The 22,551-nt window shown below is 42.0% G+C and overlaps 1 protein-coding gene across 3 annotated transcripts in view; it reads left to right on the top strand.

Moving 5' to 3' along the window:
• Window positions 1-1,924: 1,924 nt before the first annotated feature.
• Window positions 1,925-22,551, top strand: part of NAV3 (neuron navigator 3) — a 543,191-nt gene continuing 522,564 nt past the window's right edge. For 2 of the 3 annotated variants that reach the window (XM_061454721.1, XM_061454723.1), the window contains exon 1: window positions 1,925-2,189. The gene's annotated coding sequence lies outside the window, so the exon portion shown is untranslated. Of the gene's footprint in view, window positions 2,190-3,861; window positions 4,046-22,551 lie in introns of those variants that run through there. The other variant, XM_061454722.1, reaches the window with a different exon arrangement.

Genomic DNA, 22,551 nt, shown 5'->3' with positions numbered 1-22,551 from the left:
ATTCTAATTTTAAGATATGGAGACTCCTTGTTCCACACCTTTAACAAAAGCCAGCCTCAGATGTCCCGTTATGTTTTATTGCTCTTTGCGAACTATCTGTCCACCATCCTGTTTTATTCTGGTAGGAATTATTGCAAGTTTTGGTGGTAGTTGGAAAACTGGACTCCTGGACAATGTGGCTGTCAATACCTGCCTTTTGGTCAGCCCTTTTAAATAGCCTTTCTTATTTCCTAACACTAAACTCTTGCTAGGTTGCTAGCTGCTGTGATTTTTACGCCTCTTGGTTTATTAAATAGAAATGTCTACTTGAAATGCCAGGAATTATTTGGAATGGGGAAATACCACACAGCTCAGTAGGAGAGTTTTATGTTTCTTTTGTCTGGTTTTTTTTCCCCTCATTCATCCTAACACTGGCTAATTCCCTCACCTCAAACCCCACAAACAATTTAGGATCTGCTGCAAAGTACAGTTTCAGTGCAGATATGCCAACCAGCAACACTAAATTTTTGTGCAAAATAGAGCTGTGAGGCCTAACTGGCTGATAGTCTGAAAGAGGAATGATTTTCATGGGGGCCACTGAGCACAAAGAGTCTTCCCTAAACCCACCACTTACAAAGTGTTCCTCATCCTCTAGCTTTTACAGGAGGAATGGAGAGAAGAAATCCACCTTTTCACTCCAGGAGAGGTAACCAGAAGCTTTTGGACTTTGATGTTACTCACTGGTCTTCTTTCCTCCCTCTCACTCTCGCCTTCCTTTCTCTTGCAACAGTTTAGGGTTCCTTTTCTTCATAAGTGTTTAAGGCAGTCATCTGAAGACTTTTTTCTGCATGTTGCAGCTTCTGGGAGCTGAAGCTCATAGGGTGTTAGTCTGCAACAACAGAACAAAGATGTGGCTCCCCTGTGCTTTGCTGGTAGGTATCTTTCACAGCCACATTAACTTCAGAAAACCCCTTCCCATCAGCAGAAACTTGTGGAACATAGACTGCAGGGGCAAAACCTATTCCTTTGGTGGTAGATCCTAAATTAAGTGCTGGACCTGACACTGCTGGAGCAGAGAGAGGGCTTGTGGTGGGAGGTGGCTCACACCCAAGTGGGACAGAGCACAGCAGCACATAGAGGGGTGAAGGTGGAGACTTAGCAGAGAAGATCAAAGTGGTGGCAACGGCTGCCACACTCTGTCCATGCACTAATGCCGAAGTCCAGTTGTGCCTATGAGTGCCAGCTGTTGGCACAGCTCTGTCCACGGTCGGCTTTCAAATGGGTCCAGTTTCCTGGCCCCAGCTTGATGGGGTGTCCTGCTGACCAAGCTCACTTTTCAGGATTGGTGGGCTCGCCAAGCGCTTAGATTATGAATAAGAGACACAGGAGGATGATCTGTTTGAGAACTGTTCTCATCCTTTTTGAGTCTTTTACTAGCAGTTAAAAATTATAGGTGCTGGGCTGGGGAGGGTGAGGGGTGGTTGGCAAATTTTCACGCCTACCCCTGAACCCCCTTGCATTTTACACCCTTTCTTCCCTTTTGTCTGTCCTCACTGCTTATATTACAAGCTCTCAGAGGCCGGGGCTGCCTCTTCTCATTCACCGTACAGCGCTCATTGCAACTGAGCCCTGTTGAGGCCTTCGGATCCTGCTGTTACGCATATAATAATTCATAACGCCTAGGGCTACGCACAGCAAACACTTCGCTCCCTTTCCCCCCGTGCCCCTGCGGATCCCCGTATCTTCAGCGACCGGCTCCCGCGGGAAACTTTTGGTTAGAACGGCACACCCAGACGGCCCTCGGCGGCGGGGGCAGCGGCGCCCGGCGAGCACGGCCCCTTTAAATTCCAGCTGTGCGGCGGGGGGGCAGCACCGCTGGCGGCGCGGGGCTGGGGCCGGGGCCGGCTGCCGGTGCGCGGCGGCGAAGAGCAGCCCGCGGCCGGCGGCGGGGAGCGGAGCGCCGAGCTCTGCGCCCGGGGGAGGCGGCGGCTGCTGGCGCCGCGGTCCCTCGCGGAGGCGGAGAGGATGAGGGTGGCTTCTGGCTCTTTTTTTCGCCTCCTCGCGATGATTTCCATAGTAACCTGATCGAGCGGTGCAATTTCGGAAACTGGGGTGGCTTTATTATTATTATTACTAATTCTTTACCCCCCATTTTTGTTTGTTTTCTTCACGCTTCTCCCCCTCGCTCCCCGAGGAGTGCCAGCCGGCAGGTAAGGTGCCCCGACCCCGCGGGGGTATTTCCGCACCGCCGAACTTCCCCGGGCGACAGCGGCGAGGCGCGGGGTCCTGCCCGCCGGGCTCCGCCGTCCGCGGCCGGGGCGGCAGACCGGGGCCGGGGCCCCGCTGTCTGAGGGGGGGGGCGGTGCGTCTGGGCGGGGTGCCGCGGGGCTGGGGAGCCCGGCGGGGGGTGACCCCCCGGGGAGACCGCCGAGCTCTTCTTACCCTCTTTGTTTGCTTGTTCCCAGAGAGGGTTTTATTCTTCCCTTTGTTTCTCCCTCCTTTTCTTCTTCCCCCCATCCCTTCCTTGCCTGGTTTGTTTCCTTGATCATCTTTCCTTCCTCCTCCCTTTTTTGAGGGTGAGACATCGCACACACTTTACCTTAAAATCTGCGGCCAGCGAGGATGCAGCCATCCCGCCGCCCGTTCCCGGTGCGGCCGGTACCCGCCGCATCTCCGAGCTACCCCTATTCCCGGCCATGCCCCCCGCATTGCCCCGCAGCCCTCGCTAGTGCGGGCAGGGACAGCCCTCTCCCTAGAGTCAGAGGGCAGAGGGGCAGAGTAGCCCAAAGCATCTCCCAGCTGGGTAATGCGGTAAGGGTTACTTTCCCCTGGGAGGGGGGTGAAGCAGATCATGGAAACCTGTGAGCAGGTTAGTCTAGAAGCTTCTCTCTCCATGACCCACACCTTGCCCACCCACCTGGGCCTGTCCAAAGAAGTCGAGGATGAGGGACTTGTCTCCTTGCTGCTGCCTTGGTGTTGGGTTGGCATCGGAGCTGATGGTGCCATGAGTCCTGAGCTGCCATCCCAGCCCCAGTCCCTGCTCCTGCTTCACAGCCTCTTCATACTGCCATACAGTGTCTCCCTGGCCTGGGCCATCACCCAGCCCACGTGCAGGTTTGGGTTAGGTGATAAGGACTTCTCCCAGTTGCTGTCATACTCAGTTGGTAGCGCTGTTGCTATTGCCAGGTGGTAGTAGTTCACCAAGCAGGTCTCTGCTAAAACTTACTGTTACTTGCTGGCTTCCACAGCCCTCTGGTTTTCATCCCTAGATGATGGTTTTGACTGTGACTCAGTTTGGGAGGGGGGTGTGTGTGTGTGTGTGTGTGTCATTTTTCATATCAGTTTGCACTGAGCACAATGAATAGATGAGTCTGGTCAAGGCTTTTTGTTTCTGTCATAAGTGATCAATAATCATCTGGTGGTAAGATGATCTTATTACAGAAAAAGCCAAAGTGCACACTGAGAATAGCTAAAATACAAGGTCAATAACTCTTGGGTTATCAACTTTAAACCTGCTTTGCATATTTAAAGATGACGTATTTCTGTCAAAGTAAAGGCAACTTCAAGCTTTTAATGAGCTTTATTCTCAGTGTAAATAATAAGCATATGGTTAAGAGAGGAAACCAGCCTTGCTTCAGGGGTTACCCATCCTTAAACATCCCTGGACCTTTTTAAATCTTTCTTTACTAAAGGTGAATAAGGATGCAGTCCTTTTAGGTGAAGAGAGTTTTATAGCTCCCAATCAAAGGTTGGTTTGTGCCTAGTGCCCAGCAACAGCTACAGGCTTTCCAGACACAAAAGAAAGGCGTAGTCTGTGGCCTGAAGATTGTGCATGCTAAAAAGGCAGTCAGCTGGAGGGTAACACAGATCAACAACCAGCTCCGCCGCCGCTGCCGCCTAGTAACTAGCTTCATACTGGGAAATGTAACAGTACAGTCAGACAAATAATCTGCTGAGGTGCTGGTGGCTCAGAGAGGACTGCTGTAACCCTTCCTTCTGTGGCAGCGGCATGAGGAGCCAGGGCTGCGAGAGAGGGAGCCTGGACAGGAGGAAGCACCCGGGGCAGGTGAGGAAACCTTTCCTGGAGAAGGAGATGAATGCAGTGCTGAAACTGGGGAATGAAACAAGAAAAGGGAGTAGGGCAGATAATCAGCAGGGGAAGAGGTTATGCGGGGACTCAGAGCCTAACATAAAAAGCTTGAAGTAATGAGTTTAATCTACGAAATCTAGTTCTTAAATTGTATGTGCTTGCCAATTAGCTAACCATTCTGCAAATCAGAATGGAATTCAGATCGTATCTTGGTAAATGTATTGACTCTGAAGTGCTGCAAGGAAAAAAAAAATAATCTCTCCTCTTTCCCCTACTGTGGGCTTTAAATGTGAGCAAAAATCAGATCTGAGAATTGAGGAACCTTTTAATACACTAACTTTCCTGAGTTCCCATTCTCTAGCTGAGACTCCCACAGTTAAAATCAAAAACCCCTGTGGTAATATGTCTTCAGGGGACCAAATTCAGAGCAGTCATAAGGCATCTTCACCGGTGAACACAGCAGTGCACTGTGAGGAGGGGTCACCATCAGTCACAATACGGATTAAAGAGCAGGAGATGTGTAGCTGTTACCTTGCGAGCAGCATGCATGCAGTACAAAACACAGTATGGTGACGGAACCTATATCCCTCTTGAGCTCCCCTCATAAACATGTTAATGTTACGTATCTAAAAAAGAGTTGCAAGCATCATCTTTATTCTCCTATATTAGAGTATGTTCATGTAGGTATGTGTTAGTTTATGTATGTCACAGAACAATTTTCAAAATGGCTGAATGGTATTGAATATTGATCCAATTAAAAATACTGTGAACGAATAGCTGAAATCAGTTTCAGATAACTGTAAAAAGTCAGTTTTACATCACTTAAGCAGCTATCTGCAATAGTGCATAGGAACTGACAGAATCGTTCCTAAAGCTATTGTTTCAGCCAGATTTGACCAGTATGGACTTAGGGAAGGTAGAGAGCAACCAGTGTCAGAAATTGCCTCCAAGATCAGCACCCTGGGCAAGAATGTACAGCTGTATTTCACAGTCTGGGATTGTTTGCTTTAGATGGCTAGCGTTAATGTGGTTAATACTGCAGAGGATCAGGAATTCATTATGTTTGGTTGGTAGTGCAGGGATGTAATAATACAGAATTTCTCATTTTCTTAGGGAAGGGTTATCTAATTCATGCTAAATTTTGCAGTTAAGCTCCACATTGAGATGGATCATAAGTGTTTGGCAGGGAGATGTGTAGCTGTTTTTTTTTTAATAGGGAATCTGACTTGCACTGATGCATGTGCAATTTTTTGTACTAGCCGCCTGTGGTATCGCCTGCACGTGTTGATGAAGCAATCTGCCTGAGAGCTATTAGAATTTGCATGGATAGGACTGGTTTGTTTATATGTAGGTCAGTTCTTACTGTGAAGATAAGTGTATGCATGGAAAGTTGTTACCACAGATGGATGCTGGTTTCTGAGAACTGGGTCCCATCTCTTTAAGATAAACTTTCATGTATAATGTCAGAGAAACAAGCAAGTTGGGGGCAAAAATACTACTGTGTTTTTGATTATGTTCTGCATTCAGTTTATGCTAGTCATTATAACGCACATTGCAAGGATCTAACACTATGCTTGCCATGAAAATACTTGGGATTTTGTTGGTGTAAAATCAGAGCTTTACCCACATGCGCAGTGTTCGCCTGACAATTGTTGTAAGAAATGCTATGGTAAAACTCCTTGAAGAAACATCTTGGAGAAAGATGTAATATGTATTGGTAATCACTGTATGTTTTGCTTTTAATCCTCTAATGTTTCTTTTCTACTCTTGGAAATAACTGCATACAAATAACACCTCTTCACTCAGTTGTTTTTCTCACTTTCCTCTGTATATTTGGAATTGTATCTATTTAATTGAGTGACAATGAGTGATCCAACAGATAGATAGGGTAATGGGAGTCTGAGCTGCCCTCTCTTCTCAACTGGAAATTAGCAGACCAGAGTTTGGCTTTGAGTCCCATCTCTGAGCATCCTTCAAGGCTCACCAGTCCTGGTGGTTCCAGTCCCCTGGAGTTGGATTATCATAAGGCATTTCAGAAACCCTGTGTAGAGCAGAAGCATTTAAAAAGCTGGTCCCTTTTCTGACAGAGCTTCTTGGTCCTCACTGGCTACTTAGAGCACTGATTCACATGGTTGCCTGCTTGCAAAATCAGGTGTCGTCTGAGGAGCTCATTGTTGGATGGTGCAAGCAGAAGCACTCTCTACATAACTATGTATGTGCAGCTCATGAAAATGTGAACAAAAGTGGCTTCTCACAGGGATTTCTGTGAAATGGAGCCAGTTGATCCTGAGGCCCACTGAGCTTTGGCTGTTAACTTCTGTGGAGGGAGAAGATGTTCAGGGCTCTCAGGAGCAGGCCAGTAAATGTCTCTTACTGCAGTGACTGGTTTGCAGTATTTGTGTTTAAGTGGAGCCTAGAGAACTCAAGTCAGGCTCTTGGCCCTGTAGAGCAAATATACTCCACATCCAGACACTTACATCAGTAGGCCTATTTCAGATGAGATGGCAAGGTCCTTCTAGATTAATTCCAAGAGACAGAAAGCGACTGTGAGTAAGAAAAATAAGGTTATGCTGTATGCCTACTGGTATGTTGATGACTTTCCATGTCTGAACGTAATTGAAAAAATAATGTTATTCTGTTATATCATGATACAGTCATGGTTTACTTGTCCTGTAGCAGTGGGTGCTAAGCTAGAATTTGAAATAGAGGTGGTCCTTATTGGTGCTTGGAGAGTAGCCCACTGATGATACCTTTTAGATGGAAGCATTGAAAATGATTGAGTAGTAACTGAAAGCTGATGAAGTAATAGTGTTAGTAAAGAAAGTGAAGATTTATACTGACCCAGACAAATGTTTCCTTAAAGTTAAAAAAAAAGCCTGAGAACTATTAAAGATCACAGGAAAGAATGCTTGACTGAGAGCTGACAGAAATGGAAAAAGTTGTTGTTTCACCAGATTTTAATGAATCTTCTGTCACTGACAAATAGAAAACTTGACATTTTTTGATTATTCAGAACCATGTGCATAGACAGATAAAATGTAATCCTAGAGTCCTTTTAAGTGGGATATCCTGTGATGTTCTAAATAATTTGATTTGGAATGAGAATATACCAAATGTATTTACATGATATAAAACCAACATGAGATATTTTTCGTATTAGATTTATTACATATATACCTTCTTCTATGTGGAAAAATTAGATAAATGTGCTCTTCTCTCTGTGCTATTGACATTTTCATTGGCAAAATGATGGATGCTATTTGAAACAAAATGGCTTGCTGATGACTAAGAGAATCACTGGTTTAGATTTGGGAAGAAATATCTTCCACAAGGCAGATAGTACAATCTGTAAATGAAGCATTAATCAAGTTTACAGTTATAAATCTGAAATTATGGGGCAATTACCTTTTTCAGGAGTAGTTACTGTGTTGAGGATTCTGTTTTGCTCGTATTTGGCTATTTTTCGCCATGATGTCAAATACCAGTGAAATGTTACTTTTTCTTTTTCAAGTATATGTGCAACACCCAGCTTTTTTTTTCAGCTAGTAGGCTGAGTTCCACCAGGCTTTGAAATAGAGGTCCATGTCTGCCTCCGTTTTATATAGCGTCAAGTTAGAACTGATCCTAAGTAACACAGCAATTTGGAAGAGCATGTTGGAAGCAACATTGTCTAATAGTTCATTATGAACAATTCTGTTTACTGCAGATGAACGGGTTTTATAATAAAAGTCCAACTGGACTATAAAACCTTAATCTTTCGTCTTTGGACTATGTCCTAATGCGTTGTTATTAAACCATAAAAATCGGTAAAGCAGGGGCAAAAAGATTAAATTGGCAATATTTAAAATAACCTTTACAAACTAGCAGTTAAAAACTGTTGAAGAAACAGCTGATGAATTTGCAGAAGAACCTATGAAGATAAGGGTTACTGTGATCTATTTAAGGACACCACAAATTCATGCAGCCTCGCTCTTCTGGAAGTACCAAATCCAAATATACTTACAGAAAGTCTTAACTTGCAACAGACGAAGCTGATTAGTCATCCAAACCACCAAAATAGTTAAGGCAAGAGTCAGTATATCTTGGAATGTACACTAAAGAATTGCTTTAGTTATTAAAAGCATTTCAATATGCATAAGGCACTGAGTTAAAGTACAAATTATTAGGCAGTGTAAGACTCCAGCAAAATCACTATTATTTAATTTTGAAGCTGTATCTGCATGTCACAGATACAAACTCCTGTAGAGCTCATATATTGTGGGGCATGATGTCTCTAAGATATCTCTGAGGAAGCTGAAACATATAATTCTGAAGGATAATGAGAAGGGGGTACCTTTGCATGTAGGAATTGCCTCAGTAAGACTGAGTAAAAGTGAAAGGAGTGTGTGCCACATCAGCACTGATGCACAGTATGTTTTCAAAGTGCTTGTTTTGAGATGCAGTTTGCTTATGAAGAGAGAGGCAGGGACCAATTTTAATGGAAAACAACCCAAAATAATAGTAATTTATTCTGGAGCAGTAGTAAGTGAACTAGGTCATTACTTTGGAGAGTCTGGGAGGAATTTGTTTTTCTTCTGTTTCTAGAAAACACCATTTATGTAACTATGTAACCTGTTGTCCTTTCTCTTGAGTGTGAAAGCAGTCCAGTGGTTCTCTCACCGTGGTACAGAGGTAATGAAGGCAAACCTTCAGAGACTGTCACAACATTGTCATTATTTTGGCAGTGCATTGGAGATAATTTTGGCAATGAGACAAAGAAGCTCTGCATTGATAAGCAGGTTTCAAGCTGGACAGATGGGTAGAAATAAACAGTCCCAAGTGGTCAGATACCAGTTTAAAACCACCCTGCTGAGATTTTTATTGTTTGCAGAATACAGTGCCCAGATCATGTATGACTTCTAAATAAAAGAAGTGGCTGTTTAGCTTTTTTTCCCTTCCTCCCTCTGCCCAACACTAATCCTCCTAGAAGCTATGCTGAAACATATAGAGGGCAGGGAGGTGATTTGAAACAGCCAGCATGGCTTCACCAAGGGCAAATCTTGCCTGACCAACTTAGTGGCCTCCTATGGTAGAGTAACTACATCAGTGGGCAAGAGAAGAGCTACAAATGTCTTCTATCTGGACTGCTGTAAGGCCTTTGACATGGTCTCCCCCAACATCCTTCTGTCTAAATTGGAGAGATATGGATTTGATGGATGTACTGTTTGGTGGATGTACTGTTTGGAAGAATTGATTGAATGAGCTATGGTCAATGGCTCAAGTCCAGATGGAGGTCAGTGATGAGTGGTTTCCCTCAGGGATCTGTATTAGGACCAGTACTGTTTGATATATTCATTAATGACTTAGTGGGATCAGGTTCACCCTCAGCAAGTTTGGGGATGACACCAAGACGAGTGGTGCAGTTGACACGCCTGAGGGATGGGATGCCATCCAGAAGGAAACGGACAAGCTCAAGAAGTGGGCCCATGTGAACCTCACCAGGTTCAACGAGGCAAGTACAAGGTTCTGCACTTGAGTTTGGGCAACCCCTGGTGTCAATAAAGGCTGGGGGATGAAAGGATTGAGAGGTTGAGTGAGGTGATTCTGCACCGCTGCTCTTGTCATGTGAGACCCCACCTGAAGTGCTGTATCCAGCTCTGGAGCCCTCAACAGGGGAATGATATGGACCTATGGGAGTGAGTCCAGAGGAGGGCTACATAAATGATCAGAGAGGTGGAACACTTCTCCCATGAAGTCAGGCTGACACAGTTGAGGTTGTTCAGCCTGGAGAAGAGAAGGCTCTGAGGAGAGTTTATTTTAGGCTTTCAAAAGCTAAAGGGGGCTTATAAGGAAGATGAGGACAGACTTTCTAGTAGGGCCTGTTGTGGTAGGACAAAGAGTGCCTGTATTTGGTGTGGCTGCTTCTTATTTTTGTTATCTGACAAAGTTTTGCAAATGGGTTTCACAGAACACAGTAACAAAGCGTTTTTCTCCTGCTTTCTTGCTTTTGTCCAGCAAACGCCATCTTTCCTAAAATGAGAAAAGCTCTTCAAAGAAGAGAAAGGACAAGCAGCAAAGGCGGCAGAAAGTAAGACCCCGTCAGCAGATATGAAAGCAGTTGTAGCTAGGCTGATTAAATAAAGCTCCCCTGATTCTGAACATTGAAATGTCCCTTTGAATTTTTTGAAAACTTATGTTTCAACACTGCTGAGAAAAGGAAAACCAAACAGAGTGACCAGAACATTGGAAGACAAAATATTTTAGTTAGGGATTTCTTTGTTTGTTTAGAAGAGGAGATGGAACAGGAAGATGATTTGGTTTTGGATACATGTTTCATTTTTTTTCATTCAGGGTCAGGCACTTGGTTTCATTGTCAAGAATTAAGGACTGATAACACATTTCACTACCATATATAATTTTATGGCCATTGTTTCCACCTAAGTAATCTCACCTTCCTCACAGCACTCCTACCAACATGAAGAACCAGCAGTGCTCTAGACCATCTTTCTTTGGGTTACATGACCTACCTCCAGCCTAACCTCTCTCTTACTCTAGTACAGAGAAAAGGGAGAAGATGATCTTAAGGTCCTTTCCAACCCTAATGATTCTATGATTCTATGATTCTAACTAAACTCTACTACACAAATCACTAAGTGTTCCTTTTTGACACATGCTGAACTGAAAGGACATTTTAGTTTTTAATTAAAGTAGCTAAAAGGAGTTGAATGAAAGGACTTTTGTAACATGAATTACTCTAGGTGTAGTACAAGAAACATACATCCTTGTTTCATGTAGTTTCCTTTTACAATTCATTGATGAACAGATGAAGGCAAAATGACATTCCACATCAGTCAACTTTTGGACTAGATTTTGCTGGTAATGGCAAAGCGTGGTGGAAGTCTTGAATGTGATAGTGGCACTAAAAAAGATGCAAGTGATGGTTTGAGCTTAACGTAGGCTACTTGTCTATATGATTGCATACTGATGGTATTTATATCCACATTTTCTGTGCATTTTAAACAATGCTTTTGTCCCTGTGGTCATTTTGTTACGTCTCTGTAACTGCTAAACACCTCTGACTTTAACTCTGAGTTGGTTTTGACTAAAGCTCAGAAATTTGTTTTTAAAAGGTATACTATGTTAGAAACCAAACATGAATTTCCCTCAGTTACAGTATGTTGGCTGTAAGATAATTTTCTGTAATCTCATCCATAGAGGAATCAATTAAGAATTCTTGGTACTTACCAACACATTCCCTTGCTATTCATTTTGTGCCCTTGCTGTTCATTTTGTGCGCTTTGATAGAAGATGAAGCTTGAATGCATTTGATTTATATTTTTGTTTAGGAGGGGGAAATTTATGAATATCTCTTTTGTAATGGATCTTTGTGAATTACTACCATTGCATGGGTTTTTTTTTTAATTAGCTAGCATATTGCAAATAGTTCCCAGTGTGGGTAACAAACAAAGTTCCTTAAGTTATCTTGTGGATGTCAAGTAACTAGTTTGGGGACTTCTGGCTACCTGGAAAGCAATCAGATCATGTGGCTATTTTTGGCATTTCTTCGGTTTGCTTTTACCTTTTTTCTTTTTTTATTTGTAATCTTAGAAAGGTAAGCGGCCATACTGGATACAATATTGGCTAAGCGGTGGCTTAAATGTTGAGTAAAAGTAATTAGCACTTATGAATTTGTATTTTCCCAACTTCTTTCAGAGTAAATAACCACTTCTCTTGAAGCTATCGCCACTATTATCTGTGGCCAGATTGAAGAAGAAAGCACTATGCTGATTCAGGTATGGCTGGCTACTTTGACAGCTACAAGGATTAAATCCTAGTGGTTCTGCCAGGCATACTGCTAGTCTGATTGCTTCTGTTGGGTTTATCACCATGGGAAGCTTTTTTGGTTTTGTTTTATTTTTTGTTCATTTTTTTTTTTAGAGAAAGAAATCTGGAGAAGCCTTTTGAAATAATAAATGTTATTGATCTTGAATCCTTATTTCAGTTGCATGTGATAAATTTCATAGTAGTTTCCAGGTTTGGTATTAGTCACCTGTGAACTGTCCACTTGTAGATTCCAGAAAGAGTGAACTTCTCCAGGCATTCCTTCAAAAGACTGTGTATGTGGTCATACTCAAAGTAGGCTAAAATAAGCAAAAACTCCAGACTCCCTCTATGAGGCAGATGTAAGCCTGTGTTTCTTAAAGTATTTTTGCTGTTCTATGTTGCTGCGTGTGCAGGTAGATGATGGAGAAAGCTGTTTGGGTTGGTATTTAGAGTTTGCTTTACTCCTACTGTGTATTTTGTCATCATGAAGAACTTCATTCTTCTCCTGAAATTGAGTATCTAAGTGGATTGGTGACTGAAATCCAATGCAGTGACAGGGTCTTTTGCACAGTCTTTGATCACTTTATTCCTGAATGACTGTAGTCCTTCTGGCATTGTTTGCTCTGTGCAGGAACACACTTTATTCATGTATTTCTGGAAGTATCAATACTAGCCCATATCAAGTAAATATGGAAGTATCAAGTACTAGCCCTTATCAAGTAAATAGAAGTATCTATAGCTAGCCCCATATTTTCCTACATTCTTTGAACTATGTTGTATTTTATAATGTTAAAACTAATAGAGCAAATACATGCATGAGAAAAAGAAATACTTTACCCCGTATGCTACGTTCTGAAATATTTTCCTTTTCTCTGTGTTAGCAGAATTGACAGAGCCCTTCAATGTGAGACTTTTGAAGAGTAAAGTAAAATCAGTTTCACTAGTTACAAAGGATCATTGAAAGAATTTGCTAGCATCAATGACATGATTAAAGACCTGATGTAGACCAGGTGTGGGCCCATGAAATTCCCAGGTGCACAAACTTATCAGCACTTTTTAAAACATAGGTTATGGTATAGCTGAGGGCTGTTGTTGGCAGATCTGCTCCTCCCTAACTTATCCAGCCTCTGCTCATGCTGATGGAAACTTCAGTGCAGTAACTTTATGTCACATAATTCAATGATGTTAAAGTAGGATAATTCATTCCTTTCCTTCTCACATTTTATTTCTTTCTATTAAATAAATTTCAGGCTCAGAAGTAACAAGAGAGTTGAGCTTGTGACCTGAATAAATCTGAGATTTACTTGCAGAGTATTTCTAATCCCATCACATGTGCCTTCCTTTTTCAAACTGTGTTTCTCTCTAGTAATATCACATTAGTTTTTAATGTAGAGATTTTGAGGCAACTGAGTTGCAATCATTTTCATTTTATGATGATCAGTCAGTGCGTGCAAGTCAAATCCTGATTTATTCCGACCATTAGGTGGCAGAGATTCTTGCAAGCATTACGTTGTGCCAGAAGCAGACAACTTTTCTGATACTCCAGCATGTATATTGTGATCTTCAGACAGTCAGAGCCACAGAATTAGTGTTTCCTTCCTTGCAGAATGAATGGGGCAAGTAAGACTTTTCTCAGGAGGGAGAAGAAGGTGGCCTCCAGAGGTCCAACACGCTGTTCCTCATAGACAAGAGTGGTCCTAGACTGACATAATAATGGCTTTAGTGTCATCATAGCCCAGTTCCTTTTTCTTACAGGATCTGAAGTACCTGAGAGTTTTTGTGTAGCCACAGTTACACTTGAAGTAAGCCAAACGAAGCTTGGTGTTAGGCATGCAGGTTACTCATGGCTGCTTCATTGTTGCACTGACACACAGGATTTTCAATGTATGCCACCGAATACATCAGATTATCCTGCTGTTAAGGCAGTTATTTAAAATGCATATGTACTGCTGCTGAAGTTAATTTTCTGAACATGTGTGGTACTTGTGGAGAAGTAGAAGAGACAGAAGCGCACACCAAATGCATTTTTAGAAGCAGTGAGTAATACAAAGGTAAAAAGGGCCTGAGATGCTTATGTTCCTTTTTTAAATACTTCTGTGAATTGCTGAATTATTCAGTGCTTGTTAGAAAAAGTATGAATACCCATCCCTAGCTGCACATGTGTGAAATAGCTCCTAGGTGTACCCATGCTGTCCTGGGGAGCAGAGAAGACATTTCCAGCATTGTACTGCTTGAGGCATTGTCTTCCTTCTACCCAGCCCTCTCATTCACGGCTCCTGTGAGGTAAAATGGATGATAGTATTCAGTGACCCATACCACCGCTTTCCACTTTGAGAACCTGAAATAGATTTTCCTTGTCTGTGCCATGTGAAAGTCATGTCTGTGCCCTATGACCCATTGCCTGAAGCATGAAGAAGAACAAATAGCAGAGACGCTGGAGCTTCAGGCAGCAGCAAACTGTCTGCAGAGCACCAGAACATGGAACTTTCTTGCTCTGTGTTACCAGCCTCCGCTGACAGCTCTAAAGATTTCTAGAATTGGCCAAGGTAATTATAAAGTGTACATGTTGCTGGATGAAGAGCAGTACATGTGCAGTGCCTTCCCATCCAGGGTAATGGAGAGTAGCTCCACAACAGAAGGGATTTTAGCAATAAGCTTAACATATTATAATAATATATAATAAGCTGTTCCTAGTACAGTGGTTAAATAAGTCCAGAAGTGCTAAGGAAACACGTTCTGGGCTTGCTTAGCATTGACTCCTCTGTGTTTTTGAACATGAGTTGTCATCTAAGAGTATTCAAGCACCAGGATGCTTGTCTGGAAACAGTCAGAAGTCAGATCCATCGATATCTACTTGCTAAGATCAAAGGTGTTTGGTGTAGGTTGTTATTCCTGAAGAACAGTTATTAGTTCATCTGGTTTTCATATTCAGCAAAGCATGTTTTCAGGAGAGTGGAATTAAACCTAATGAGGGACCTGCAAGCTGAGTCTGTCCAGCCAGCCTTGATTCACCAGAGGTTGTTGGATTTCACTTGCATTTTTTTTTCTCTTCTCTAATTTGATCACTTAAAAGAGTTTGAGAATTATTTTCTGAGTAAGCACGGCAGCCCTTGTTTTCACTGCTGAAAAGATGACTTGGGAAGAATGTTCCTTCTGTAAATAGCAGGAATAATGCTAGTTATTTGCACTGCATCACAAATACAGTTCAGGCAGAATTTAAAAAACAATGAGACTTAGAAATGAAAAAGATGTATTATGCCAACAGATTCCTTCTTCCTCTCAGGAAAGGACAGAGAATAAGTTCTTAGATAAGAACTTACAAGCTCTAAGATAAGTTGTTACACTTTTGATAACTTTTTTTTTTTCTGTTGATATGGCAGTTTTTTACTGAAGACTTCTGACAACGCTTTAGATAGTAACTTGTATTGATTTCCCAATTATTAAGAATGTACCCACTTACAGAAACTTTCTAAACAGCACAGTTGTAAAGGTTAATTGTTCAGATGTAATTAGAGGCATACTCTGTGCTCAAAAGAGCTGGTGAATGTCTACAGTTGCGTTATTTAAGTAATTTAAATTTGTCTTGGACTAATGCCATTATCTCTAAAATCAAAATCTGCTTTGTAGTGCTTGATTATCTTCTTGCTTAAAATATTTGTGTTGTGATGTCCGTATCTTCAAGGTGCTACTGAAACTGGTCTTTTCATCCTTAAAAAGCAAACAAAACTTGAGCAAACTCTTTAGAGAAGTGAAACAGTCGCTTTTCTCTAGCGGTCATTCCCTTCAGACTTCAGAACAGAAGGCAAAGCCTGTTTTCTGTGCAGTGGTTTTCTGAAGATTAAGAGCAAAATAATTACTACTTTACAGCTGTGTGAATCAGTGAGACACCAGGCAAGAATAGTTGGGTGTGCGTTGAAAGACAGGGAGGTGATGGTGTTAATGGAAAAGAAGTGGGTGGTAGTCCCACATTAAAGACCCTGGGATATTAACCTTTGACTTGCACATGTTGTTTATTTCATGCTTGATTAATGTTTTTTAAGTTTAGAAGGAAACTTAAAGGCACCTTTTGGCCTTTTAAACAATGTACACGTTCCGGGGAACACTTCTCTTTGTTTTGGTTTGTTGGAAAGGGGAAAATCGAATGGTGTTATTCAGACTCAGCCATTTGATTGCTTTTATAGCAGTAGTTGATGATCTCTTATTTGGACCCTGGGTAATTTCATTGGGAGTGCAAACATGCTGGATTCATCCGGAGGATTAACTGAATTCTCTGCATAAGGAGGGTGACCTTGTCATGCACAATGTGTATGGCTATGCGAGGTGCTGGTTCTTCTTGCTCTTTGGGCAGGTTTGTGTTTTGTTTTAAATATTTCTGAAGTTTGTATGCTAGATTATCCACGTGCCCTTCCCCATTTATATTTTTGAGTGAGTGCTGACAGTATTTTGAACGTGGCGTGATGTCAGTGTCTTCCAGATACTGGTGCCAACAGCCTTTTATCCTAAAAAAGATACAAGGAATGAGTACCGGACAAAATTCTGCCTCTGTCACATGTGTAGGTTCTTATTGATTCCCAGAGGGAACTACACCTGCCTGCAAGAGCCTGATTGAGTTTATAAACCTCTGGTCATGCCTTGAGACAGGTTAGCTGTAGGATGAATGAACTGGGTTGAGTACTACTCCACTGACAGTGTTGTGTTTCATATTTTAACTCTCAGAGCAGTAAATTGTCACCTTTGTATATGACCCCTTCATATTTCCAAAGCATATTCAGTGTGATCAGTGCAATTTACTTGATCTTTGTATTTTACATAAGACCCCTAAATTCCCATTCCTCGGTGTGACATAATATGGATCAGCTTTTTTTAAGGTCTTTGGGTACCAAGTTCCCATTAAATTATACAGGTCCCTTCTGTAGTTCTGAAATTCTAACCCTAAAGGTCTTGGGTGGGAAATAATCCCCATTTTGCTCCAATCCTTAGTGCAAATTTCTTTAAACAATGTAGCATATCTATAGATATATATTTTTCTGTAGCTGTTTTTCCTTGCATTACGTTAGTGAAATGCCTTGTACATAATCACCTACAAAGAGCTTTGGGTTGAAAAATCAGCATAATGAAATGTTGTTTAGTGTTGCAGACTTTGTTTGCATAGCATGCAGTTTTATTTCTGTAAACATCAGATATTCATATCTGTTATTTATGTAAATTTCTATGTCTGCTATAGATTTGCAATCTTTGCATATTCTCTATTGAACTTTGATTATGCTGTTTGTAAAACACAGACAAGAATTTAATGCCCATTCCTGGTGATGATGAAGCATTTTCTTGCTTCTCAGAAGTATACTTAATCTTTTAATTTTATCAGAGGTGGAATTTAAATAGATACATCTGAAAAGCTAACTGGAGGAGTATGTTTTGATAGTTTGGGAGCTTTCAGTAAACCGTACGTGACTGTGAGAAGAGCTGCTGTGTGTGGGAGTACTGGTGTTTGAACTGCTGATTGCTGCCAAAGGTTACTGGAGTGAAGACAAATGAATCCTTCAAGGCAATTAAAAGTAATGTACTTGGTGAAACAGAAGCTGCTAATCCCTTCCAGTTTTATATAACTTTATATTTAGGCCAGCATGCCAGTGACATAAACTGCACAGAAGGTGAAAGCCACTGCTAAAACTTGAGTATGGATGGTGTGCAGTGACATGTCTTTTGGGGAGGAAGGAGTACCAGGAGCATATCACACTAATGGTCTACACACTCCAGTGACTCCCCATTCAATTCCAAATACACTTTGAGGTCCTGATCCTGCTGTTCTTAATGGACTAGGGCCTGTCCTGGAGACTACCTTTCCATTTTGAGCCAGGATGCATAGGTTTAACAAGGATGCTGCACTGATTACAGCCCTGCGTGAAACTGGGAGGCAGAGGCAGAAGAATGCTTTAAGCACGAGTTAAGCAACCAGCAAAGGTCAAAGTGAGCCTGGACCTACTTACGGCCAAAATTTTCCCTGTAAATCTTCTCTCAGCAGAGAGATCCAAATTAATTTAATTTTCATAGCTGGCAAGAAGTGGGAAGAGGAAAAGGGTGGAGTAATAGGATAGAAAAGAGCATGGGAATCAAAAAAATGCAGGGGAATGTAATAAGCATGTGTTGTTCTGGAAAGAGGGCTGATTTAAAAAAATTAAACTTCCTGCTATTAACTAAAATAATGCAAATCCAAACAAGCTTAAAATAGACTTCTTTCCTATTTTTCCATTAAAAAAGGAGGAAAAAAACACCTCTGATTTTTTTCTAGTTTGTTTGTTTATTTTAAGATGAGACTTGCATGTTGTCTCTGTTTCCAATATCAGGTTTCTGCGCCCTCACAAAAATGCATGTTAACTACTGGGCAGTTGAAGGGTCATCACTTCAGTTCTGCTGAAAGCAAAGTGGTATCTGTTAGCAAGAAGATTAAAGAGGAAGAAACAGTTGAACCCAGGGGTCAGAGTATCCTCTGGGCAGAAAGTGTTGCTGCCCTAAGCAGGTCAATGCAGCTGAACTTTTAATATATAGAGGATATAACTTATTGTGCTACAACCAGAACTTAATTTTGTAACATTTCATACTATACTTCTACTATATATTTAGACATAGTCTGAAAAAGACTGGGATAGGTAAACCCATATAATGGGTAAATGTCCATGTGAATCATTCTTTGCTTTCTGTACGTTTGTTGGTTTGCCTCGGGGAACTCAGCAGAAGATGGTGACACAACTGCCCTGACTGCCTCCCTCCTAGCACCAGGTCAGTAGGACATGTGCCTCAAAGTCACTTTGAGAGTCTCAAATATTACCTATTTTCACACTCAAAGAAGCAGGCTTACAGTGCAAAGCATTTTTTCTCTCTAAAATTCAGCACATTTTGATTACTGCTAATCTATGAGAGAAGTAATGCAGTGAGATGCAGGTATTTTTACTGCTTACATTTATGTAGTGTGTGCTGCTGCTGTAATGTAGGGGTTCAAAGAATCTAAAATGTCTTTATGGCTATAGAAACTGCAGGGTTTTTAGGTTTCTAAATGGAATGCTAAGAGAAAAAGCTCACGTTTTTCATCTTTATAATGATCCCATCTCTTGCCCATTTACTTCAAAGGATTTCTCTAAGCACACAAATAAGTCAAGGCCAATACATTACGTTTAAAAAATATAACTCAGAGCAGAAGTTCACAAAATGCCATTCTTCCCCATCCTTCTCCAAACGATCTGACCATCAAATCATCATCTTTTTTTTTTTTACTGAGGACATCTCATGTTGTGAGGATGTGTGCTGCACCTTTACCCTCTGATCCTCAGACAATTGTTTGTTAGCCCTAGTACTGAGATACCAAAATGCAGCCTTCTCTTCTCCAGGCTGAACGGCCCCAGCTTTCTCAGCCTGTCTTCATATGGGAGGTGCTCAAGCCCCTTATCATCCTTGTGGCCCTTCTCTGGGCTTGTTCCAATTCCATTTCCTTCTTATGTTGAGGACACCAGAACTGCAGACAGTGCTCCAAGTGGGGTCTCACAGGAGCAGAGTGGAGGGGCAGGATCACCTCCTTCCACCATGCTTCTTTTGAGGCAGCCAAAAGCATGCTGAGCTGTCTCAGCAGTAGCGCTGGGTCTAACTGGTTGAAAGTTAGTTCAGATACCTCTAAACTGCAGCCATGCTATGAGGGCAGGTGCACACTGCAGAGTGCGTAGGCAGTGCTTCTCACTGCTGGTAGTGCAGGTTAACTGTGACCTTCCTTTCTCTAGCTGTCTCCTCCCCAGGGCATCCCTGTGTAATGCACCTCACTTCCAGGTATGTAATGGGAAGTTGATTTTCCTGTTCCATGAAGTTGCACTGATTATGGGCAATCTAACTGTTTCCGAAGGCAATCTTCCTTGAAACTGGCCAGGAAGGGCGTGCAAGTGTTCTTGGCTGAGGTCAAACAAGGCCCGGTTTTGCCTTTCTTTGTATGGAAGAGAAAGGCAAAACTGGACCTTTGCTCTCTGTATGGCAGTGGTAAAAGCAGGGGCAAAGCAGCAGAGTAGTGTGAGGAAAATACTCTTTACTGAAGACATGCTGAGCTAGACAATGGGAGCTGTTGTCTATGGTAATACCTGGATCAAAGAGGTCACATCAGGTGCCCTTGAGACAGCACTGCTGTGTCCCAGGGGACGCACTGTCTAACCACTAGCAGAGACACCAAAATAGCAACAACCAAATGAACAGATGGAGAAGGTGGTAAGGGAAAGGATGGGAGATTGAGCTGGAACACAGGAGGAAAGGTGAACACTCCTCCACTGGCAAAGGATAGACTGGATCAGCTATTCATTGTATCGGGCAAAGAGAAAAAAGATTTGATAGAGTGAATGGTGTCTATTTTTAGTAGAAAGAAAATGCCGCCTTCATCTTTTGTGTAAGCAGAGGAATGCTACTCATCTTTATTTCAGTTTGAAATGAGGGACTCAATCTAGCTATCCAGGTCAGCCAGAATGTCTGTAGGGTCATGGATATCTTTGGAGATGATGACTTGGAGATGTCATGCCTGTGTCCTTTCTACCACACCCATGAATGTCCCAGCAGCTGCAGCATGTTCTGCAAGCTCCAAGGAGCAGGGGGAGGATATGAGAAACCCAGCGGAGATGGCATTTCCCTGCCTGTGCTGTGTGAGGCCCTGACATCCAGGTCCCACCCAGCAGTGATGTAATGGGGCAGAGCAGGGTGCAGATCCCCAGCCAAGCTGTATTTCAGTTCCAGAAGTGAGAGTCCTGGTTCTGTGTACTGTGACCTCACTGTGCCAACCAAAGTTGTTATCTAGTTACCATAACAACAGGGTGCATCTCTTACAGTCCGGACACTCCACCCCTGTTGTGCGATGCTCAGCAGTTGCTTTGACGAGGTAAAATCCACTTTTATTTTATTCTTGTAACATCTATTGTTCTGAATAGAGAAGGAGCAGTAGTTCACAGCCATCATGTTTTCTGACAGGTTTTTGCCAGCTTGTCAGAAACTTCATGGGTACAAGGAAGGGGTTGTCTGGGTGGCACTGCTTTGTGTTCTTATTTTGAAGATTTGGAAAATAAGTGCATAGCATGTATATAATCATAGAATCACAGAATCATAGAATGGTTTGGGTTGGAAGGGACCTTAAAGATCATCAAGTTCCAATCCCCCTGCCATGGGCAGGGACACCTTCCACTAGACCAGGTTGCTCAAAGGCCCATCCAACCTGGCCTTGAACACTGCCAGGGATGGGGCAACCACAGCTTCTCTGAGTAACCCATTCCAGTGCCTCACCAACCCCACAGTGAATAATTTTTTCCTTGTATCTAATTTAAATCTACCCTCGGTCAGTTTAAAGTCATTCCCCATGGTCTATCCCTACATGTCCTTGTAGAAAGTCCCTCTCCAGATTTCTTGTAGGCCCCCTTTAGACCTAAGGTCTCCCTTGAGCCTTGTTTTCTCTAGGCTGAAAAATATATATGGATATATGAATATATGCATAGACAGAAAACACTTTCAAAAACCCGTTTAGCTTAGTTGGGAGTTGAATGTCACGGTGAGGATATTTTTGGATTTTATTCATTGTTAGCAATATAAAATATTGCTGGAGTTTTAATAGCATGCGTCCCCGTAGTATGAAGTGACTGGAAATTGGTCTGCTCTGTCAATAACATGACAAATTATTAGTGCAGACCATTCTTCACTATAAAGTTTAAATAAATAATTGTATGCTAAAGTGTGAAGGTCAGGAATAACGTGAAAAATGCCTTTTTTTTCTGAGCTCAAGTCTGTGCTCTCTTCTTCTGCTGCCATTAGAGTCATGGCACAATAAAGTGCAAAGGAAGGCTTCTCAGTTCCATTGCATGACTCACTCGCTAGTATTCAGGAGGACTTTTGTGTACATAATGTTTCATAGGGCACAATTCTTTACCACTAAGTCAAATTCTATTGCTTTTATTTTTGTTTGCTACCTTGATATTTGGTAGTACTTAAAGTAATTTCTAAGGGACCTGATTTCTACCCTAACTCTCAGAAAGACCCAAACCTTTTTGAAGTGACTCCAATCATCTTTTAACACCTTGTCCTCAAATACTCTGAGGGTTATTGCAAAGCAAGGCCAATAGAGGGTTTCTTTTTAAAACAATGAGACACACATAATATTATTTCGTTACACTTTTCTCAACTGGCTGGGTAAAATATTTTCCTATTGACATTTCTGAAGGAGGCAAGACAATTCTTTTCAAGAATAAGTTCGTATGCAATAAGAAGCTAGAATAGCAATAGCAATCTCTGTAAATCCTAATGAAAGCCATAATCTAGTGGAATACGTCTGCTTCATAATGCTAAATCATTATAATTGCCGCCTACTCTTTCAAACCCACAGACCAGCAGCTCTGAAGTACTGACTCCCAGTCTAGATATACCAGAGTCAAGAAATGGTCTCTGTTTATACATATATCACCCACTTGTGATTCCTAACTCAAGCACCAGCATCGGGAATTTAACCTCAATGCCTTGAGTGCAGATGGTCAGAATGTTAGTGTACTGTTCATCAGAATCAGTACTCCCTCCAGTTGGTTCCTTTGTTCAGCATGGTTTCCTATGTGCCGTTAAGCTAATCCTGACTCAAATTATCCTCACAGATACCAATTTCCTACAAATATTTTGAGGAAATCTTC

Source organism: Pezoporus flaviventris, unplaced genomic scaffold (assembly GCF_033815535.1).
Source record: "Pezoporus flaviventris isolate CSIRO_AGI_PZ_B2104156 unplaced genomic scaffold, CSIRO_AGI_Pfla_v1 ptg000016l, whole genome shotgun sequence".
Taxonomy (NCBI): domain Eukaryota; kingdom Metazoa; phylum Chordata; class Aves; order Psittaciformes; family Psittacidae; genus Pezoporus; species Pezoporus flaviventris.
This window is presented reverse-complemented; position numbering and strand designations above follow the sequence as displayed.